The following is a 20,955-nucleotide window of genomic DNA, read 5'->3' as shown; positions in this document are numbered from 1 at the left end:
TACAGCTGGTATTTACTTCCATGCTAATGTGTCTTGACATTCTTGTAAATCACACACAGCTACAATGATGCTTCCTCCTACCATTTCCTCCTCAAAGTGCTTTGCATTTTGACAGGATGGAGTCAGAGGTAGGGAGTTAGCCGGGCTCCCAAGGTTCTGTTCAACAATACAAGATCTGTCCCTGCCCTTAACTACAACAACTGTTGTAATGCTTCTTAGAAATTCCAAACCTTTAGCAGAAGTCTTGTCAAGGCTGTGCCACGAAAGTGAAACTGCCGAAGTAGAAAGTTTATAAAGTAAATTCAACTGATTCGAGGCTTACCTATTATTTATGAAATGTCAATACCAGTAAGCTCCTAGAAATGTACACATACATATTTATGCGTAACTAGTCATTGAAGCCATGATTTTGGCCCTCTCACAAGGAAGGCAACCCACTGTGATAGTCTGATGCATGAACGGAAATGAAAGCATGTTCTCAATTATGTTGTTAACAAGATATTTAATATTCGTAGTCCATAGTCTGATCACTGTATAGATTAATTTATTCCTTCAATTATTAAGATTTTACAAATTAGGAACAGGAAAATTATTTCAGTCATACCTGATTGATGTTGCATGTGTTGTTGGGGAAAGCTTGTCCTGACGTTTTGCTCTGCAAAAGTCCTTTTCTCTTGGCATTCTTCAGGATTAGATGTGTACTATTCAGAAATTAAGTGCTTTAACTTCTGGATCAACATTCTACAGTGTGCAAAGAATGACTTTTCAAGTCGTTAACAAAAGTGACTCTGAACTGCAACGTACAAAAGCTGAGGGGAAAAAAAAGGATGAAATAGAGACTCCTACCTCACCCAACTTCACATCTTTTGTTTCAGTCTTTGTTGCCTGAGGCTGTTCATGCCAAAGTACAATGTCCCCAGCACTTCAAGGACAAATCTAAATACCCAACTTCTGTCAATGTGACGTTGATTTGCTCTGACAGCCTCTGTTACACCTAGTTCAAGGCTGACATTTATTTATTTTTTTATCGCAAATTTAATTTATGCATTACGCAATAAGATTTATGTTCTATGCAAATAAAAATAAAGTATCACAATTTTCCCTCTCTTCTCCTCTCCAAAAAGCACCTGATAAAAACAATAAAACCAATGAAATTTTCAGGTGGCTTCTTGTCAAATTTAAAAGGCAAAATTCCTGACTAATAAGAAAAATCTTTTCTCCATTTCAACAGTTGATTAATATTTCTCCACTTTGGCCCTATATAAGACATTTGTTCTCCTTATGAGAGCCCACTGAAAGAATTTTTTTTTTCTTTTCAAGGATTTCCCATGTTCCCAGGTTTTAGTCTTGAATTCAAACAAAATGGAATTGATAGATATAAGCATATACACGTGTGCACACACACATAAATGGAATGATGCAGTACCTGTGTTGAACTGTTCCTGAATCCATAATAATATCTGAACCTTCCTTAACAGAACTGAGCTCTTTAGCAAGGGAACAGATTTAAACCCATATATCTGCACCTCTCCAAGGAAGTTCAGGTTGAAAGCAAGACACTCCTTCCAAAACCTTTGCTAATTAGTACAAATGACTCCTGCTTCCTTGTGATTTACTTCAGTACTTGGAGCTACTCAAACTGGAGTTTGGGTTAGCATTGCTTGTGATTTATTTCTGCTGTTCCTAATTATTCTACTTTCATCTCTTCCAATGGCAAGCATTCTGTTCACTGAACTGATGCTTGGGAAGGGCAGGTGTTATTTTAGGCCTTAGAAGTCTTTCAGTGGCTGCTTAAAGATATTAATACATACCGAGTTTTTCCATATGTCAATTTTCATAATTTTGTAACATTGCAAGATGAATTTCAAAAACACTTTCAGAAGATTTGGTGTTGCCCCTCTGTGGTGGAAGATCCATGACTTTATAACAGGAAAATTTGCTTACTTCGCAGCCATTGTAGTTGTTTCAGTTTACAGAAGGTGCTGCAACAAAATGATTTTATTTAATGTGGAGGTCAGGGATAGAGGAGGACCTCTAAAGGAAGGATGAAACAGACGATGTGTAAATGTTATAGTTTCTCTTAAGTGTTGTATTGAAAACACATTTAAGTGATAACTTCTTACTCAAAACTTGTGCTTCAGTTCCCCAGGCATCACAAAACAGGGATGATAATTTAGAGATTTTTCCAAGTATCCTTTCATATGAAAAGGGCAAGCAGCTGTAGATTTCTGATTTGTGGTTTGGAGACCTATTAATTGAAGTTGTCAATTATAGACCTCTTATTGTAACACAAACCCAATCTTTAAGCTTTTCCATTATTACACACTGCACCATAATTCTAAGGCTCCATATAACTAGTCTTCATAGGCCCTGCCACACATCACTAATTTGCTGCTTGCAAGAAGCTGGGAATAGCAAGTGTCTATACATCAGAGCAATTTTAAGTTTTGCTCTCATAATAAATGGAAATTGAATCAATCTCTTCTGGGACTTACTCCAAGATTACACATTAAAGCAGGATTTTTACACACACCCCCCACACTCCTGCAGTAAGCATAACTTCAGTTAATATTCCTAACAGCTACGTTTTTCTCTTCAAAAACTAGCTCATTAGCTTGTAAAATATATAGGATTCAGGTGCTTGATAGCAAATAAAGCCTTTAAAAAATTATGTTTAACCACTAGGGATTTTAGGAGCCTGACAAGAAACAGCTATTTCACATACAGCTTTTTCAAGCCTCTCTGCAGCAAGTTCAGAATCCTAATTCCGGAGTTAAAAAAAATATTCAAGGTTGTTCCTAGGAGGAGAATGTGCTGCTTGGAAGACCAAAGTCCTCTACTGCAAGTCAGAAAGTGCCACGTGCTGTGACTGTCTGTAGTCTATGGCATAATTACGTCCTCATCGAGATACAGAACTTTCCAGGTGTTTCTGCACAAGTGATGGAAAATGGAAGGCAAAAGCAATAGGAGAAGAGCGACACAACTTTAAGTTCTCTCTTACTTGAGCAGCTTCAGGAGGCATTTTCTATGCTGTGTAATTTGCTGAGTGTTGAGAAAAAGTAAAAACTTAAAAGGATTGTTAAGGAAACAGGAAAGCTTGCGTTCCTCCTTGAAATATGGATTTAATATACGTGTTGTTTGAAATATGAGTAGTGGGAATATGGCATCTTCTGAACACTCTGAGTTAAATGGAATCTTTTATAAATCACCATAGAATGGCTTTGCTTGGAAGGGACTTTAAAGATGCTGGGGTGGTAATCCTGCTCCTCTCCTCCTCAAACTAGCTTCAATGTTGTTCCCATTTCCTACCAGAGTAAATACCTTTCAGAATTTGATTTTGAATGGCACTTAAGTGGCTCTTGAAAAAAATAATAAAAGGTTAATGAATATTGCACGTGTCAGCAGAGATACACATTCTGTACCTCACATCTCCCACTCGTGCAGTGTGATATTGTCAGTCATTGCTGGAAGTTTTAATCCCAGAAGTCCAAAGAACTAATGTGTATTGCTCTGCAACTCATTGCTTGAAAGGCCAGAGCTCTCTTCATCAAGACTTTCACAGTAGATACCATAGATTAATAAAAAGGTGAAAGAGCTCTGGTCCATTATTTATCCCTGACTGATATTTATTAGCAAAAAATAATTTATACTGGGATTCCTTTATGGGTCTATGATTGCAGTAGCTGGGGCAAGTGGTAATTAAAAAAGCCGCGATGTGTCCTCTCACTTCAAAATTGGGCTTTAAAATGATGACAAGATAATGAATGGTGAAGGCTAATATCCATATTAATTTCTCTGGGTGTTCACATGTGGCTGTGTGTTGTGTAGGTGGCTGAAAAGTTCAGGATATTTGACAGCTAAGACACATTGCTGCTGGCAGTGCCCATCTGTCCAATTAGCCGCAGCTGCGTGATGCGATGTTCTTTTGTGCATCAGCCCAAAGCATTGGGTTTGACTGTTCCCATAAATCTCAACCACATTCCTAAGGAACTGTTGCCACATACACATCTAGAGCTAATTTTGGTCAAGGAATGTGTTAAAGCAGTACATTAATTTTAAGAGATGCTACAGCTGCATGAGTTAGATATGCTCCAGATTTTACACAAAGGTAAATTGAGGCACAAGCTTTGATTGCCCAATGTGAATTATTAAAGCAGACTGCCTTTGAAACAAGGACAGCTGGTTCGAGTTCACTAGATAACCTCCATTTACTATTGAAAGTAGGAGCTGAAAAGATGCTTTCGAAAGATTTTGAAGAAATGGTCAGAGTGACATGGGAATATTGTACAGATAAAGCAAGAATTTGGTGAATAAGTTCAGAGAAAAGCTGTACATGTGAGAATATGGGGAGGTCCTGTGAGGTCATTTTGTCTTATGAGTTAATCTTTAAACCTCTAAACAATTTTTTGTTACTTTCCTACAGCTCTTAATTCCACGACCTACAGTTGCAAAATACTTACTACCTAACTCTTCCCCCTGTCACCGCCCGTCCCCTCCCCCCATGTGTTAATCTATTAACAAAAAAATCAGAAGGAGTCAGTGCTAATGAAAAATGTACTTGTGGCAATGACAGGGACTGCTGGTTTATGTTAATTCATCTGATCGGATCGTTAATGTCTCTACCCCTCAATTTGATATAGTTGCTTTACTATGAGACAACATAATTTCTACACTCAGAACACATTAGAATTTAATTAGTACTGGCATAGAACAGTAGCACCTTGAGTGAAAGAAATACTAAATTGCTTCATTTCTGACATAGAAAATCAATGCATTCTCTATTCAAACTTGGTTTTCATTTCATTATGCTTCTAAATAGATTTACAGGAGTCTATTTGGGATTGTAATATAGCTAGCACATGAAAAATTAAAATACAGCCAGGGCTGGGTCATTTACTCAGGTGTCAAAAAAAAACCTATCATCTTGATTGTGGAGTCTTTTCATCCATTAAATTTGTGTACTTCTCACACTTTGGTAGAATTGGTGCTCACAGACTGTCCACCACCATCCCCAGCTGCACAAAATTTCCTTTTCCTCATTTCTGGGTAATGTAAGAATGATTTGGATTCCCAGCTGCCCAGGTTTATGTGAGGATGGGAGATGGAAAGGGGCAGTGCTTCCCTACCTTCTCATTTCCACAAGTCCCAGTCATACCAGGCTTAAAGCTGTCGCTGCTTAACCTGAGCCCTGAGCATAAGGAAAAAAAAAATGACAATGCAATACTTTCTGGTCCCGTCCTGACTTTCTAATGCCCAAAGCTGGTCAGTGTGAACTGAAGGTTTTTAGTACATGGTCACTCTTTGCCTGTAAGAAAATCTAGGATTTAATAAAGCTTCTTTGAGGTTTGAATGTTCTGGTTTCAGAGATGAAACATAATGAACCCAATTAATCTGCAGCCTTAGCTGGCCTGCTTGGATCTAGCAGGTTGGTTACACCTGCCCAAATGAGCGATTCAGTCCCATTATTCTCTCCCTGAATAATCGAATCTCCTCAGCAGATTGGAGCCCTCCCCACTTGCTACATGAATCTCAATTATATCCAAATGCAGCTTGAAGCTAATATATCAACAAGGACAACTCCATCAGACAATGGTGTTTTAAAACTCACCCGCTTCACAAGGTCACTGTCTTTTCCCCTCCTCTTTTCAGGAGCAGCTCTTGCTGGATGGGAAATCCCTCAGTGTGAACACAGTTGTTTGACCACTTCACACAGTAAGTGCCTCATCTACAAACTAGTCATTATTTCGTGTTTTCTGAATACTTTTATGAGGGCCTGCTGGATTTTGGTCTACTTTTCACTTGCAGTCGAAGGGCATTCCACTGCTGTTTTCTTTAATTAACTCTTACTGGAGTGCATTTATGTTTCAATGTTCAGGTCTCAAACTGATTCCTGTTCTTGCCTATGAGTAAGCTTACAGCATCATAGAGAAATGCATACAAATTCTAGAAATTAGAATATTCGAGGATATTGTTCTGATCTCTAATAAGATTATTTTGCTATTTTCCAAGAACACATATCACTTTTCCCTTCAGTTATTTTTTTGAGACAGCATCTCATTAAGAGAGCAAAGGGAAAATACACATCCGGGGAAACAATCTTTCAATAAATATGTCAGCAAGCAGTACAAATTGGTAAATAAAGAAGTTGTTACCAATGTGTTCTGAAAGCTCCAGAGCTCGCTGCACATTTTTTGGTACTTAAAATGTCTTCATATGATGTTGTTAGCTGTCAGTCAGCAGACAGGCAGATGCCAAGGCAAACTTACATATAGTGTAGTCTTGACGTGGACCACAAAACACAATGTCAGCTAATGCTAGTTATGCCAATTGCTTTGTTAGGAAGCAAGAGCAATGGTTAAAGCTATCAGACAGCTTTGTGGCAACATTTAAATTCTACCTTCTTATTTGAAACTTGTCTCAATTAAGGGGTAGCTCTTTGAGACAGCACTGAGAACATGTGCAGCTGCTCAGATAGAAAGTGGGTGGAATTTGGGATTTTGACATACTTACAGATTAGTGCAGAAAGTTTCTGAGGAAACATTTGTCAGCAGTTACTGCAGATGTTCAGTTTGAAACATTTCAGGTTTGATATACTTGTTGCCAATCACAGATAGGTTATTCTAGGAATCTATGTTTATGGTAGGCAGCAGAAACCTCCCGCAGGGAATAAACCAGTGTTTGTTATTGTGCTGCAGAAGGTGAGGGGTCTTTTTTGAGAATTTTGTCATGACTGCAAAGTACAACTTTTGGGGGATACCCTTAGTGGCTGTGAAGATTGGGATTCCAACATGCAAACACTTCGTTGGAATGTAGCAGTGCATCTTAGCCAGAGAGTGACTGCCTTAGAAAAGGAACTGCATCATCAAAAATGGGTGTGAGAGTTCAGGCTGCCTTAAGGATCTTCCAATAATCTCAATATTTATATTTCTTTGAGAGTGCCTAACCCTAAGAGATTAACATCTGATAGAACTGTAATAAGTAAGGAATATACTTCTTCCACTTCAGGGAGCAGCCATGCTTTTAGGTCACATCTGTGTAAATGATGAATTTTCAGTAACAGTCTGCTAAGTGATGCTTGTAGAAAGTTTTTCTATTTGAAAATACAGTATTAAGTACTTTTCATTCATTGTCACATTCCTTTAGGTCCTGTGGGTCTTTGTAGGACAAGAACAGGATTTGGTTTTTAGTAACAAACTAAGATGTGATGAAAGCAAAAAACAGAAGCCAAGACCTTAATTAAAACAGTTGCATTTCAGAGAGTTATTGAAGAAGAAGGAGGTGCTAGAGGCTAGGGAGTAGTTATAAATGTTTTTCAAAGCCCATTTGTACAGTGAAACAGTCAGCACAACAGCCCTATTTTTCACCTTTGCCATGTTAGTATTTGTGAAATGCAGACTTCAAAGAAGCTGAGACCAGGGAGCTCCCTGGTCAAGGGGTGATGGGCACACCAAGGAGTAGGAATGAAGAAATGGATGCTAGTAGCTGGAAGCACAGAAGCTCCTCTGAAGTTTGCTCGTGCTTTTTGACCTTGCTAGAATTCATTTCACATCATGATCCTCTTGATTTCAGTGTAAAGTCTGGCAGCTTTTGTGCTCAACCATGGCTGTGAGAAGCTTTTCATTTAGTGTAGCTCCCTGTTAGAATTCACTTGCACTTGGTGCCCCTGCCAGACTCCACCATGACATCCTGTGAGATGATGACAAAGCAGTCTGGTTCCTTAGAGATGAAGCAAATACAAAGTTAAACCAAACCAATTGGAACAGAAGAAAAGTTCAAATTGGCCAGATTCACAAAAGAACCTGAAAATTTCAGGTATCTTTTGTTCCTTCTGTTCTATATACTTGGATTTCTCCAGAAGTAATGCCTCATATTTACTTCCATTGAAACTACAACAGATACAAAGAGCACAATAGCACTGTTTGATAGAGCAAATTCTCAGGTACAAAACACTGTCTTTCAACACAGGCACCACCATTAGCTATGCATTTTTGCCAGTGATGGACAAGAGCCTGCATGCAGCACTCATAAAAATCTTTACCAGTGGAGGTTACCCACTGGTTGCTTCAGAGCTGCTATGATTTCATTGCTGCAAGGAAAATGTTGTCCACACCATCCAACTTTCACTGTGCTATCACAGGCATCGTTTGATCTTCATCAACATTCAGCTTGCTGAATTCAATCACTAAATGTCAATCAGTGCAATTTGTTCCACGTGGAGGAATTCAGTTCCACACCTTTACTTCATACACATTTCCAGGTCAGATGCCATTCTGTCAGGCTGCCCCTCTGCTGCCATTTGTGACACAGCACAAAAATGTAAGTGGAATATTGGTGGGGAGGTTTGACTTCTACTGTCATATTGGCAACATTCACTTCTGACACCGTGGGTAAAAGTAGGAGGCATTATTTTTGGAGTGTCCTTCTTATATATCCTCTACTGGAGTATAAAGCCAACTATAAGGTTCATTTATGTTCAAGTTAGTTTATAATAACTAACATGATAACTAACATAATTAAAATCTATAAGTAATTTAAATATATTCATTGGAATTTAAATCTACTGGCAGACAGGATCTTGGATTCATAAGACCAACCTTACATGTCCTGTGATTATCTCACTACTACACTCTCGTTATTCCCAAGGAATCTGTATCATCATCTTGTAGGAGACAAGATCCAAAGTCACCTCAGACAGAATCCCAACGTGTGTTGTGGATATGCCAGCTAGTTGCAGGCTCCTGTAGAAGAGGATTAGAAATAACTTGTAAGATCCTTGTTATCCATAAATCAGGACGTGCCTCAGATCTTTGGGGCTCTTATGTTTATTTATCTGAATGCTGACTCTGCCCAAAGCTGAGGATATTCTCCTTAAAACATCAAGCATGAAGTGATATGCCATGAGATTAAGAAGAGAGAGGTGTTGGTTTCTTACTTTGGGGATTTGTCTGCTGAGCTAGCGCCAGTTTTCCCTGCAGTTCTCTTGAAAGTATCTGAATTAAATATGATAAGAATTGATGAACTGTACTGGAAAACTCCTCAAGGCTATCATATATTCATTTACAGGAGCAGAGGGAATCATTGTCCATACTCTAGCTCTGTTTTATCAAATAAATGATGCTTTAGAGACAGCTTTGTACATGCCATCTCATTTCAGTTTGTGGGGTTTTTTTTCCTCATTAGATCACATCATTTTTCGGTCACAGTTCTTTGGAGTCTCTTTTTCTATAAATCTGCTAGGAGTTCATTATAAGGGACTAATTCATATGTAGGTTGTGTATAAATGTTTACATACATATCTCATCATACAATAATGTGTTGTACAAAAGGAAGGTGCCTTTATACGATGGCATCTCACGTATAAGAAAGCCTGACTGCCATGAGCACTGGTGTCATACTGCAGTGAAATGCTATCTCACTATGATTTTGTGGATCTGCATCCAAGTGCTGAAGCAGATGCCTACTGCAGGTGTTTTTAAACTAACAGATCAGAAATTTCTCAATGAAATCCTCTGGAGTAAACCAGAAAATTATCATCTTTATTACTAGTCTGTGAAACACAGTTTTGTTCTGCTAGTAAAAATCATGTATCTTGCAAATCTGTTGGGATGGATTGTACAGAACCTTTTTATCAATGCATATAACTATTGTGGTTTCTTAAATAAGTGTTTTATGTTTAAGATGTCCTTTAATTCCTGCTGCCTTGATGTAAGTTATTAATACAGCAGTTATGGGACTGAGTCATTCTGTATGCTAAATGTTAGTGTACACTAAATGTAAACTAAGGGAGGTACGATACGTATTTAAGTATCTAAATTCAAAGATAGTTGAAAAGCCTACCCTAAAATCCTCAAAATAATTTGATTTGGAGTAAATGAATTCTTTCTTGACTTTAATCAGTGCAATTACATTCAGTTAGATGTGGTATTATAGCATGACATTTATCATCATTTAAGTTTTGCAAAGTACTAGAGAAGCCAAACTTATCTTTATTTCCATGCTGGCAGTTGGTCAGGCTGACTTTGCATTCCCAAGTGATTTCACTGGTTGAAAGAAGGATTTAGTTCAAACAAAAGTACAAACACAAAGCAAAGGAAAGGTACACCAAGGTAGTGGGTTTTTTGTTTATAAATTAGAAGTTTTTGTCACATACCCCTTTTTCTCATGAGTGTCCTGACTGTAACAGAACATGAATTCATAATACAAAGACTTTCTTCCAGTTCTTCCCTGCTTACAACTTTTCTTCATGCTCCACTTTCCAATAGCATGTGATTATCATTTTTTGCTTACGTTGCTTAATTTGAATTACTAAAGTTGGCATTGCCCTCTTCTATTGCTGAATAAAACTGTATTAAGACAGCTGCTCAGGCTTTGCTGGTGCTTGGCTGTGCATCTCCTTACAGCTAGAGTGGTCAGCTTTAACTTCAAGTATTCTACAGGCTCTTCTCTGGAGTTTGAAATGTCTAGTGGTTGACTCCATAGGTCACCTAAGATTTTGGTTGTTTTGAAATAAAGGGAGGACACTGGAAATGTGTGTTTTATGGGGACAAAAGTAATTATACAAAAGTAGTTAGACTGCAGTGTAATACGTAATAAACAAAAATATACAAAAATGCAAAATAACAAAAAACTCGATATTGTATAGGAATGTTCTGGTGCATTTCACACACTCAAAACTTAGCATCACCCACTGCATTGCTTTCCCCTCTTAGTATGAACATTCAAACAGAAATCTCGTAAAGCTGAAGAGCCTTTTTGTGATTTCCCAGGCTACCTTTTCCATAATCATCTTGCTATTAAGCTGCTTAAAAATTCTGATTTCTTCATCTTCATGGAAATGCATTAACTTTTCTGTATTGCTCCTGTTGTAGAGATGTCAAAGGATATAAAAGCTTCATTTAGCTTGCCCCTTACATTCATTTTCTCACGCAAGACAAGTAAAAAATGTTAAGATTCTTTCCATTACTTACTTTTTAAAGAAAAGAGCTGTTTTTTAAAATTATTATTTATTTATTGAAGTGATTTATATGCAGAACAACATATGCTTTAATATGCATTCTCATGTTAGCAGAGAAGATGGCCATTTTAATAGACCACCAAAAATGTTACTGCTACATTATAATGCATAGGAGTGTGAATAGGTAGAGCTGGCCAACACACAGCAGCTGGAGCAAAACCTTTAGCCTATAGGGCTTTGGATTGAGTGTGTGAGAAAGTCCTCTTTTCATTCCCAAATCCCTGTGACAGGAATGGAAGGAAAAGTCATCGTGGCAGGATGTGAACTGCTTGTGATGTGACATCAGCAGCTGTGTGGAGGAATGTTTCTCAGTGGGGGCTGATGGTAGTGAAGATGGAACAGAGCCAGACAGTACCAGGATTTCAGCTTTTGTCTGAATTTTAAAGGGTCTGAAACACTGTGTGTCCTGTTCTGGATCTCCTCCTGAAACCACTTCTATCCTGTGTGAGCTGAAGAATGAATACCCACTCCCTTCGACTGTCACAGACTCAGCAGCTGTTGTAGAAAAATAAAATTAAGAAATGACACATCTCTCAGCTGAATGGGCATCTTCATAATCCAGTGAGGCAGTCCCTTACGGGAGTTATCTGGAAGTATTTGCTTCATTTAGCTGTCTGTCTGCTTAAGGAATGTGAGAGAAAAATACAATGTGATCTTCAGTGTTGTTGCAGCTATAACTCCATTAACTTCAGTGGAATCGTAACTGCTTGACCAAGGAAGGGACAGTTATGGTAACTGGCTGTTTTTCGGGGCTTACCATGTCTGAGATTACTTCTGGCCTACAGCAGGAAGAACAGGGAAGGATTAAGACCCCAACACTTCATAACAACATTTTTCTACATAGGGGACCTTAGCTTGCTTTGAAGAGAAATATTTTGGATCAGTTTCCAAATGCTGTTGCAAACCCACAGATTCCTTCCACATCATCCTCTGCCCTTTCCTTTTTTTTTTTTTCCATCCTCCTATTGAAATTTTTTATCAAAAGAAAGTCCTTTTACCTTCATCTCATAAAAGAGAGCCTCTATCTAGCTTTCTCAGAAGCATGATGAAGTCTGAGACCTGGTGAAGGCAAAAGAGTTGAGATTTCACCCCAATTTTTAGAGGTGCTGACCACTCTCAGATCTCATTTCTCTTGAAAGTGTGTTGTGAGGCATCAATACAGGATCTAGGTCAAAGACGATTAGAAACTCCAGGGATTCTAGGACAGCAGAGAATGTAAACTATTGAACATGCTTTTTCAAATCAATGCTCTTAAAAATGTGAATAAAACTTCTTTTTTCCCTCGTGAGAAGTGAAACGCTGAAAGATAATCATGAGCTGAGTGACTGCAAGCTCTTGTGCCTTCTGTCCTGCAGAAGGTTGCAGAGACCGTGCTATGGGAGTGCTTTGATCCAAGTGAGTATCCAAGCACATGCATCTTTCTGTTCTCTTCAGCTGCAGAGTGGCTCCTCTGGCCAGGCAGAGTGGGATGACTTCTATCTCTTGGCTGTCTCATGCCCTCCAGCTGAAGGCTTGCTGCTGCCAGGAGCCTTCTGTTGGTGCCTGGACAGAGAGCTGGTGCCAGGATGCATACGTGGCTCAGTAAGTCAAATTCAGAGCTCTCAATGCTGAGTTCTGATAACACAGGAAGATGTTTGGCAAAACTCAGATTGCAAATGTTATGTTCTGTCTGTAGTTCCCTAGCTGGCTGGATCTGGTTTCTCCCTCCTAGATTCTGTGGCTGTAAAACTATTCACATTACTCTCTCTTGTTACAGACCATGCTCAGAGAGTATTAAGGTCTTGTTTGATCATACAGCTAAAGCATAAAGCTCCAAATTCCCTTCTCCATAGTACCTAATTAAGGAATCTCATTAACCCTCTCTATAATACATTGAGAAGACGTCTCCCTTCTGCAACCTGCTAATAGGTTTTCTGGTAAATCAGCACACACATCTCACCCGGTTAAGGAACTGTGCTAAATGGACTCTGCTATCTCTGGCAGTGACATCTTTTTTTTTTCTTTTTGTCCATTCTTTCCGAGAATCTTCTCTGAACTAAACCTATTTCTTCACAGCTGATTTTTCTCTTTTCTCTCCCTACTTGTGGAGCTCTGTCACTTCAAAAGCTGGGAAACCAGTTGTCTGATTTCACAGAAGTTTCTGGAATCCTAAAGGGCAAAGGATCTGTACCCTCTGTACATTCTCTTCCATCAACTGAATATGCAGAGATAAGGAGACAAACAAATTCAGCATGATGCTGCTCATAATTTCTCCTGCACATCATCTCTGTGTCATCAGAATTCTTAAAGGGCATATGCAACAGAATGGCCTGGATGATGACTTGTGTGTTTAGAAAGTTATCCATTGCCTCATCTGCCAGGAAAGCAATGATCTGATAATTTCTTACATTGAGCCCTGCTATCTGGAGGCTGCTGGAGAAAATCTGCACAGCAATAAGTAGATAAAAGATGTGCTGCTGAGCCTTGTGTGGGCACATTGCCCAGCTTCTGCAGGGAGCCAGCTCCAGCCCTGTGAGGTGAATCTGCTCCTGCTCAGCACCAGCTTGCAAGCTGAGCCTGGTTTCAGCATCCCCCATGGGTGCCTTCCCTTGGAGTCCCCAGTGCTCAGGCAGGAGTGTGGGTGCAGGGCCAGGCACTCCTCACTGGCAGTGGGCCTGTGCCTACAATCCTTCCCAGAGCACCAGGTGCAGGGTGCAGGTGCAGAGGCGGTGGCTGCATGCAGATTCTTCTCCATTCTGGCATGCTGGAAGTCAGAAACCCAGCTGGGTTCATCCTTGTTGTGTGATGCAGGAAGGATTCTGCACGGCTTTGCTGTGGCACCCAGAGCTGACCGCCAGGGATGGAGAAGAGGTTTGCTGGGTGCTTTGCAGCAGAGCCTCCTGTTTCAAGTGAATATTTGAATTTAGGTAAGGAGATGTAGAAGGTTGAACACTTGTTGGATGGGCTGTTGAGTAGACAGGTAAGGATGGGCAGGTTGCCAGGAGGAAAGAGGAGTCACAAGCTCCCCACATAGTTCAAATACCTGGTCTGTACTGGAATCAGTGTATAAAAACTTCAGAAGATATTTGTGAATATCTTCTTGTTGCATGGAAGTGTCTGTGGCTGAACACTTCTCTAGGCTGTAAGAAGTCAAGCATGCCATCAGGATTTGTGTAATAAAGTTGTGCTGCTTCTCTGGACTGTCCCTTAGCAGATGGAGAACTGATCTCAGTGAAGTGGGCTTTAAATAATGAAACTGAAAGAAAAATGACGAGAAGAAACAAAGATTTAGCAAAGATAAGAGCGAGAAGGTAAGCAAATTTATGTAGTAGAAGAGCACAAAGACAAATTATTTAACTTGTTCTCAACTGGAGAAGAGGAGTTGAAATATTTACAAATGGGTTGTTTGAGCTAGCCAGTGTTATTGAAGCCTGCTGAGAAGACTCACGTGTTTGGAATGTTATAAAAATGATTATATTCCACCAGGCAGAACAGACTGAAAGAAACAGCAGGCAAGAGTCACTGCCAGTTGGTAGCAAATCTGGAGCACTTGCTGATTCATATTTATCTAACAAAGCACAAGCCAGGGTTGCTCCTGCAGACCACCATAATACCTGTGTTAGTGTTTGAAGAAGGTCCCTGCTGCCTGGATTTCTGGTTCAGATCCCTGCCCACACTGGCCCTCCTTTGTTTACTTTTCCCTGGGCCCTCTCACTTACCAGCACTTTCATCATTCCCACTAATGGCCATAGGTAACTGGTGTGATGATTCATGTGCATTACATCTCAAGGAGAATATGCTGTAAAGTGAAAGGACTGTTTTCCAAACAGTGCTGATAAGCAAGAATCAATTTTATATCATAGCCTGCATATATCACAGGAAGGAACATACATTGAGCAATGCTCTTGGCCTGAACAATATGCTGGCTTATTAATTTTCATGATTTTTTTCCAAAGACACATTAATTTAGACAACACAAGGTCACCGTGCAGAGAGCTGGATGGACACTGTCATTTTTTTTCAGACAAATTTAAAAAGAATGCGCTTAGACCACACTCATCTGTTGGAATTGGTATTCTCCACAAAATCCCAAGTGGCCAGGTTTACTCCTCCAGCATATGTTGTCATCACAGCTTGCAGAACTGGATCCTCAAAGCAAGGCTTAAATCTCTTTGCATAATTATGTAGATTATGATATTGAATTAAATAATATGATAGTGGAGAAACCATAGCATGTGACTTAGACAGTGAATCAAGCATCAGAGAATATAAAAATACCAGAGGGATCCTTTCATTGAGTTGAATGAGGGGAAAAAAGTCACCTTAGCTATCAGAGTCAAGCACTAAGTGATTATATTTAAGTGAAATATCAAGACCAGCATTAGGATAAAACTGTTCCCCCATGGCCTTTAAATCTATGGGCTTTAAATCATTTTCTTTCATCCATGGAGCTATTCTGAGACATATAACCTGTGCAAAGTCCCCTTAAGCTATCAGGAAATATCACTGTAATATTTTCCTAGTCATTCTGCCTATTTACCATGGAAAAACAAAGCATGGTATGACAGAGTACACCGGGCTTTATAGCTTCTGGACAAGAGCTGGTTTGCAAGAGAATGGTCATTTCTTGACCGAAGTTTGGTTCTGTTTGTATCTAGATATTTTTCTCAAAGTTGGGCTTTTTTCCTTCTAAAGTATAGAAATTACACTACTATAAGAAATTACACTACTATAAGAAATGTTGTATATTGGGGAGAAAAAAAAAACAACAATAAAGTAGATAAAGCTTTAACAGGAAAAACTCTGCAAAGCTACACCTTTCTCTGTCTTTGTTCAGCACAAAAGACAGATGCAAGATCTACTTTTATTCTTACAAAAAAGCCCCAGCCAAATAGAATGACTTTTCTCTTTTTACTATCCATGTGCATTTCTAAATCACACTAACAGTTGGCTCATGTACACTAACTAACAATAAAATGCACATTATTTTGCTGCTTAACATCATACGTTCCTCATACTTCCACTATAGCACCACTGATCTTTCAACAATTCTTAGATTAGTTTTGCAGGAATTCTGGAAAACCCAGACCTGCTTCACCAGGGTATTAAAGCTAAAACACTCAAATCACCTAATTTACAAATATTTCAAAACAGGAACATTGATGCACCAAAAGGTTAATTGCTCTTCTTACTCAATTAGAAGGAACCCTATGCCATTTATTATATAAAAGTAAGCCATTATCACTTACTGCGTTCTTAAACCCAAGATTCAATAATGACAAAACTTTTATCTCAGCCATGTAAAACCTTAATTGGTTCAATCTGAACACCCTTTTCTTCACAAGCCTCAAATCACAGTGTCTTGTCCATAGATATTTGCTCTGTGGCTCCAAAATGACATTCTCAAGAAGCCCTCATGTAAATTCTGTGTGTGTCCTTCATAAGCTTTTTGAGAACCTTTTCTCTTTAGACAATTCCAAATTTTTTCTTGTGCTTTTTTTTTCTGAAGAAGTCTGCAGAACAATCTTGGTAATTAAAACTTTCTTAACAAGTAAAATTTTCATTCCCTTTTAGTCAGGGAGGTTTCAGACTGTGATCTGCAGGTTGTAATGAGATGTATGGGTTGCTTCTAAGCGATCTGTTAGAAAAAAAATGATAAAAACTGTGCCTTTAAATTGGCAGAAAGAGATTTGTTCAACCAGTGTCTGTTTCGTGGCTGGGAAAACTCTGAGGTCTGAAAATTGAAAACACAGTAGTTTTCAACCTCTTGAGTCAATGATCCCTGATGTTAAGTTCCTGTACACATTAGTAGATGTTCGAACAAACAATTTGTACATAAATGCTGGTTGTTGTTGAGTGTCTTCCTTGCTGCAAATTTACTGCCATGTGTCTGCTTTTTGTCATTGTTCAGTCTGAGGATCTGCATCAATTCAAATCATTCTGCAATAGCTGATAATGTTTTGTTTAAGTAGGTTAACTTGTCTAAATAATGAAATACTTGTGGATCCTTTGACCCAAACTCAGTTGAGCACAGATGGGCTGTCTTTGATGAAAGAAAGAATCAATAGGATATTCCAGCCTGACTAAGTCGGTGAGTCAGATTTCATCTTCCTTATGCTACATCTCTCTGATCCTTATCACTTCTGAAATAACATTATGCTCATTTCATATCCTAAAGAAAAGAAACGTATTTTCCCAGTCTACCTCCTTAGCAAAGGTCATCCTAGTGTACAAGCTTAATGACCTCTGTGTGTTAGCATGTTGGAGACATCACTGAAATAGCTGTCACTTTATGTATCACACATTATATATTCCTCATTATTTGAGTTTGCTGTTCAGGGAGAGGAAGGAAAGGACAGAATTGCCAAAGCCAAATTCATTATAATTCTGACAGATTAAAAAAAAAAAAAAAAGAAAAAAAGAAAAATCATCTTCACATGGGAGAACAGCTGTGAGGGGACAGGATCAGGCCAGGTGAGCTCACTTAGCATCAGGGCAGGGTGGAACAAATTGTGTGTTTGTTTTGGTTTGTCTCCCAATCAATATTCAGGCTAACTGCTGTCTGCTGGGAACAGCCCTGTGAAAGTACAGGACAGTTAGTGAGGTTGCATGGTGTCATTCCTGCTGCATGGGTTTCCCATTCAGTCTGCCTGGAAAATGTGTGCTAAAGGAAAGGAACATCTGATCTTTGGCCAAGCTGTTAGAATGGGTTGCAGGACCTGAAAAGCAAGTTCTCCATCACTATATCTATCCACATCCCACCGAGAATCTGTACGCATTTTCTCCTCTTTCATATTAAATAGGAACCCTCATTTTTTCGGACAGCTTTAGAAAAGTGTTTAACTTCAGACCAGCTCTGAGTGTGTATACACTATCCTTGATTTCTTTCTTCTGCTTAAAAAGAGCACACCTAATTGCCTGAAGTGGATGTGCTTGTGCCTTCTAATCTTACCATTATTTTATGTGAGCAACTTCTCCCAGCAGCCAGCCCACACTCTCACTAAAGAGAAAAGCTCCACAGAGGTTTGTCACTCCACACAACTGGAAACATTTTTTAGGGTTTTTACGTACTGTTGTAGGGTCAAAGACGAGTGATGTAAATTGGAACTGATTGGAAGTTGATAGAATCTCAGTCAGGACTAGAATTGGCCTTGAGAATAGAGGAAATAAACCTTCCTGAACCTGGAGAAGCTCCTGAAATGGAGAGAACAAACCCTGCACCCTCACCTTTGCCTTTTCCATGTATCTGATTGTAGCATGCCAAAATGAAAAATAAAGTCTTTAGAGCAGTAAGTATCCTTCCAAAGCATTTTATTTCATCTGAGATTCACAGAGCATTTTCAGAGTCCCCAGCTCACAGCTGCAAGCACAATGGCATGATTTCTGTGCTCATTTCATGTGTGTTCAGAGTAGACAAGAGCTGTATTTGGCAGATGTACTTCCAGGACTCGATGCATTACTTGCATGCTTAATCCACAGTAATCAACAAATGCAATCCAACAAATAAAAATCCAGCAGCACCGTTCAGATGTTCCTACCAGCCACTGTATGGAGCACGGTCCAGCAAACATCCTCCTTGTCACTGGGATGGACTGCCAGGAGAGGCTGCTCTCAGGCACTGCAACCTGCTGGTGCTGTGCTCAGCTTCTGGGACCTCCTGCCTCTGCCCCTCAGCGTATTTGTTTTGCTGTGCTTAACTTGGTTGTTCCAATATTTTTCTAAAGTAACTTCATAAGTAGCTGAGTTTCTGCAATACAAGCAAATTCTCAAATTCTCTTTCATGTCTGTTGTATGGAGGATTGCTATTATCTTGTAGCATTTTATTTGTATACTCTGTGTGCTGTTTCTAAAAGGCTGTCAAGTGGCTGTCAGTTATTTATTCATATCAGGTGAAGCAGATGTAGAGGAACTGCTGTATCCAAAGTTAAAGAGCACTACCTAAAACTTTGTAGGAAAGGAATAATTCAAATTTTAATAACCTTACTTTTTACCCATGTGTTTTTTCTACTTCTAAGCTTCTTTCTTGGGTTGATTACCATACACATTGCTGTAGGTGATTCTGTTTGAAGGTAGCTGAGTGAAAAATAAAGATTAATCTTGACTGAATTTTTAATCATGTTTGCAAATGAATTGCAGCAACCAAATACCAGCTGGTGTGGAAATGCATTTATTAAGAACATATGGAATCCAAACTGAACCACTTGGTAATTTTACCAGCTTAGCATGTTCCACAAAATCATTCATTTGGTAAATGATGGGATTGGCTTCATATAATTTAAGCCATCACTGGGAAAACTATGTGATAATGCATGGAGAAAAGACTTGGGGATGGGAGGGTGGGCAATATTCCTGTCACTGCATTCAAGTCATTCAAGTGGGCTGCATTCAAGTCACTGCTCTTTTGTAGGTTTTCTGTGGTAGCAAGTTCCTTACTCCTATGCTGCAGCTTATTTGGCTTTAAAATGGGGAGGGGGCACTGGCAGACATCACTTGATGCTTGGATAGTGTCCTAATGGAGGACCCTGATAGAAAGATGCGTTTTGAAAGTACTAAGTGAAGCAGCACATAAACAGCTGGGCTGATGCACGTGGCTTGGAGGTCTGCTTTGTGGCAGACCTTCAAATCCCTCACTACAATTTGGCATGCCCAGTGTTCCCAAGGGTCCAGGCGACAGATCTGTCTCCTGCCTGTCATTCCTCCTAGGAGCACCTGCCAGCTGCCTTGTTCCTTGTCGTGTTGCACTGTTTCTAAGACTACTCTTTGGGTATATAAAATGCTGTTGATTCACCTCAACTATTGCTGCCTATTCACTTTTACTTCTGCTGAACTTTTTTTCAGTGCAAAAGCCCTAAGTTTTTCCCTGGATCATGGAATCCCTGGGACACATTAACTTCCAGTGATATTAGTAAGCCCTTTTCTATGGAATAGCTGAGGGATTTTAGAATTCTTGAGGATAATTTCAGTTAGATGCTTCTCCTGTTGAAACCAGTATGATGGTGGTTAGTTTTTCAAACAAAGCTCAGTATTTTTATTAACAAATCCTACTTTAAATTCAGGCTCATTTTAGTCTGCTCAAAATAGTGTATACCATCAACCTTCCAGTTCAGTCTCTCTTTTCTCAGACAATGATATCTTGGATAAAATTATTTCTCTGGTTTCCTATCAGCTGAATCCAGCTGACTGAAACTGGCAAATTTGAATCTCATTTTCATTGCTCCATCCTTACTTAGAAGGTTAGGAACTCCTTCAGCTAGAAAAGAAATATTTTCTTATGACAGTTTATCTTTTCCTGAAGCATGTGGGACTGGCCACTATCAAATCAGAGCGATGAACCACATTGCTGGTCTGATGACAGGTCCCATACTCTGTATTTCAGCATTTTCAAGGAGCAATAGGTTGGGATCATTTTGTTCGCTTCTTCTATTGCTTTGTTTTATTTTATTTCCAACTTCCAGTTGCTTCCCAGCCTAAAGAAAACATCTGGGGGATCTTTTCTGTTTTCATTTCTTAAACCACCATATAACCTTGCACTGTTCATCACTTTTCCTGCATTATTGTTGTAGACAGTGTTAAGATCCTATCTGATTGAGTTTATTGATTTCTGAGTGATCTCTTGAGTGTTATTTCACACTCACGTTCTGTCAGCATTGCTTAGAGAGCCTGTGTTAGACTATTTTGTATTTATTATACATGAAACTACTGCTCTGCAGATTTCCAATTTCAATCCACTGAGTGGATGCAGGAACACAAGGGACAACGTGCACAATATTTCTACAAGCCACTTTTTATTTGAAAACTTCAGAAATTAAAAAATATATATATACAAGTAATAAAATTTGCAGGATATATTCAGGGTAGATTTATTCCTCATTTTCTACAGTAACTAAGTTATATCTGAGAGCACAGACACATACTGGGTTGGAGGACTCTTCTTCCAGTCTATTCCAGCTGCCTGCTGGAGA

General features: G+C 39.2%; 1 long non-coding RNA gene across 14 annotated transcripts in view; it reads left to right on the top strand.

Moving 5' to 3' along the window:
- Positions 1–20,955, top strand: part of LOC116228660 (uncharacterized) — a 314,039-nt gene that overhangs the window by 95,607 nt on the left and 197,477 nt on the right. For 9 of the 14 annotated variants that reach the window (XR_016472118.1, XR_016472116.1, XR_016472124.1 and 6 more), the window contains one exon: positions 5,650–5,712. The exons of 1 other annotated variant lie outside the window; for it this stretch is intronic. This is a non-coding gene — a long non-coding RNA (uncharacterized LOC116228660). Of the gene's footprint in view, positions 1–5,649; positions 5,713–8,643; positions 8,913–11,244; positions 11,871–14,204; positions 14,305–20,955 lie in introns of those variants that run through there. 4 more of the 14 variants (XR_016472114.1, XR_016472113.1, XR_016472119.1 and 1 more) reach the window with 4 other exon arrangements.

Source organism: Phasianus colchicus, chromosome 18, assembly GCF_987193195.1.
Source record: "Phasianus colchicus chromosome 18, bPhaCol1.hap1.1, whole genome shotgun sequence".
In the NCBI taxonomy this organism is placed as follows: domain Eukaryota; kingdom Metazoa; phylum Chordata; class Aves; order Galliformes; family Phasianidae; genus Phasianus; species Phasianus colchicus.
Note: the sequence above shows the minus strand (reverse complement) of the source record. Positions and strands in the feature narration are given on the sequence as shown.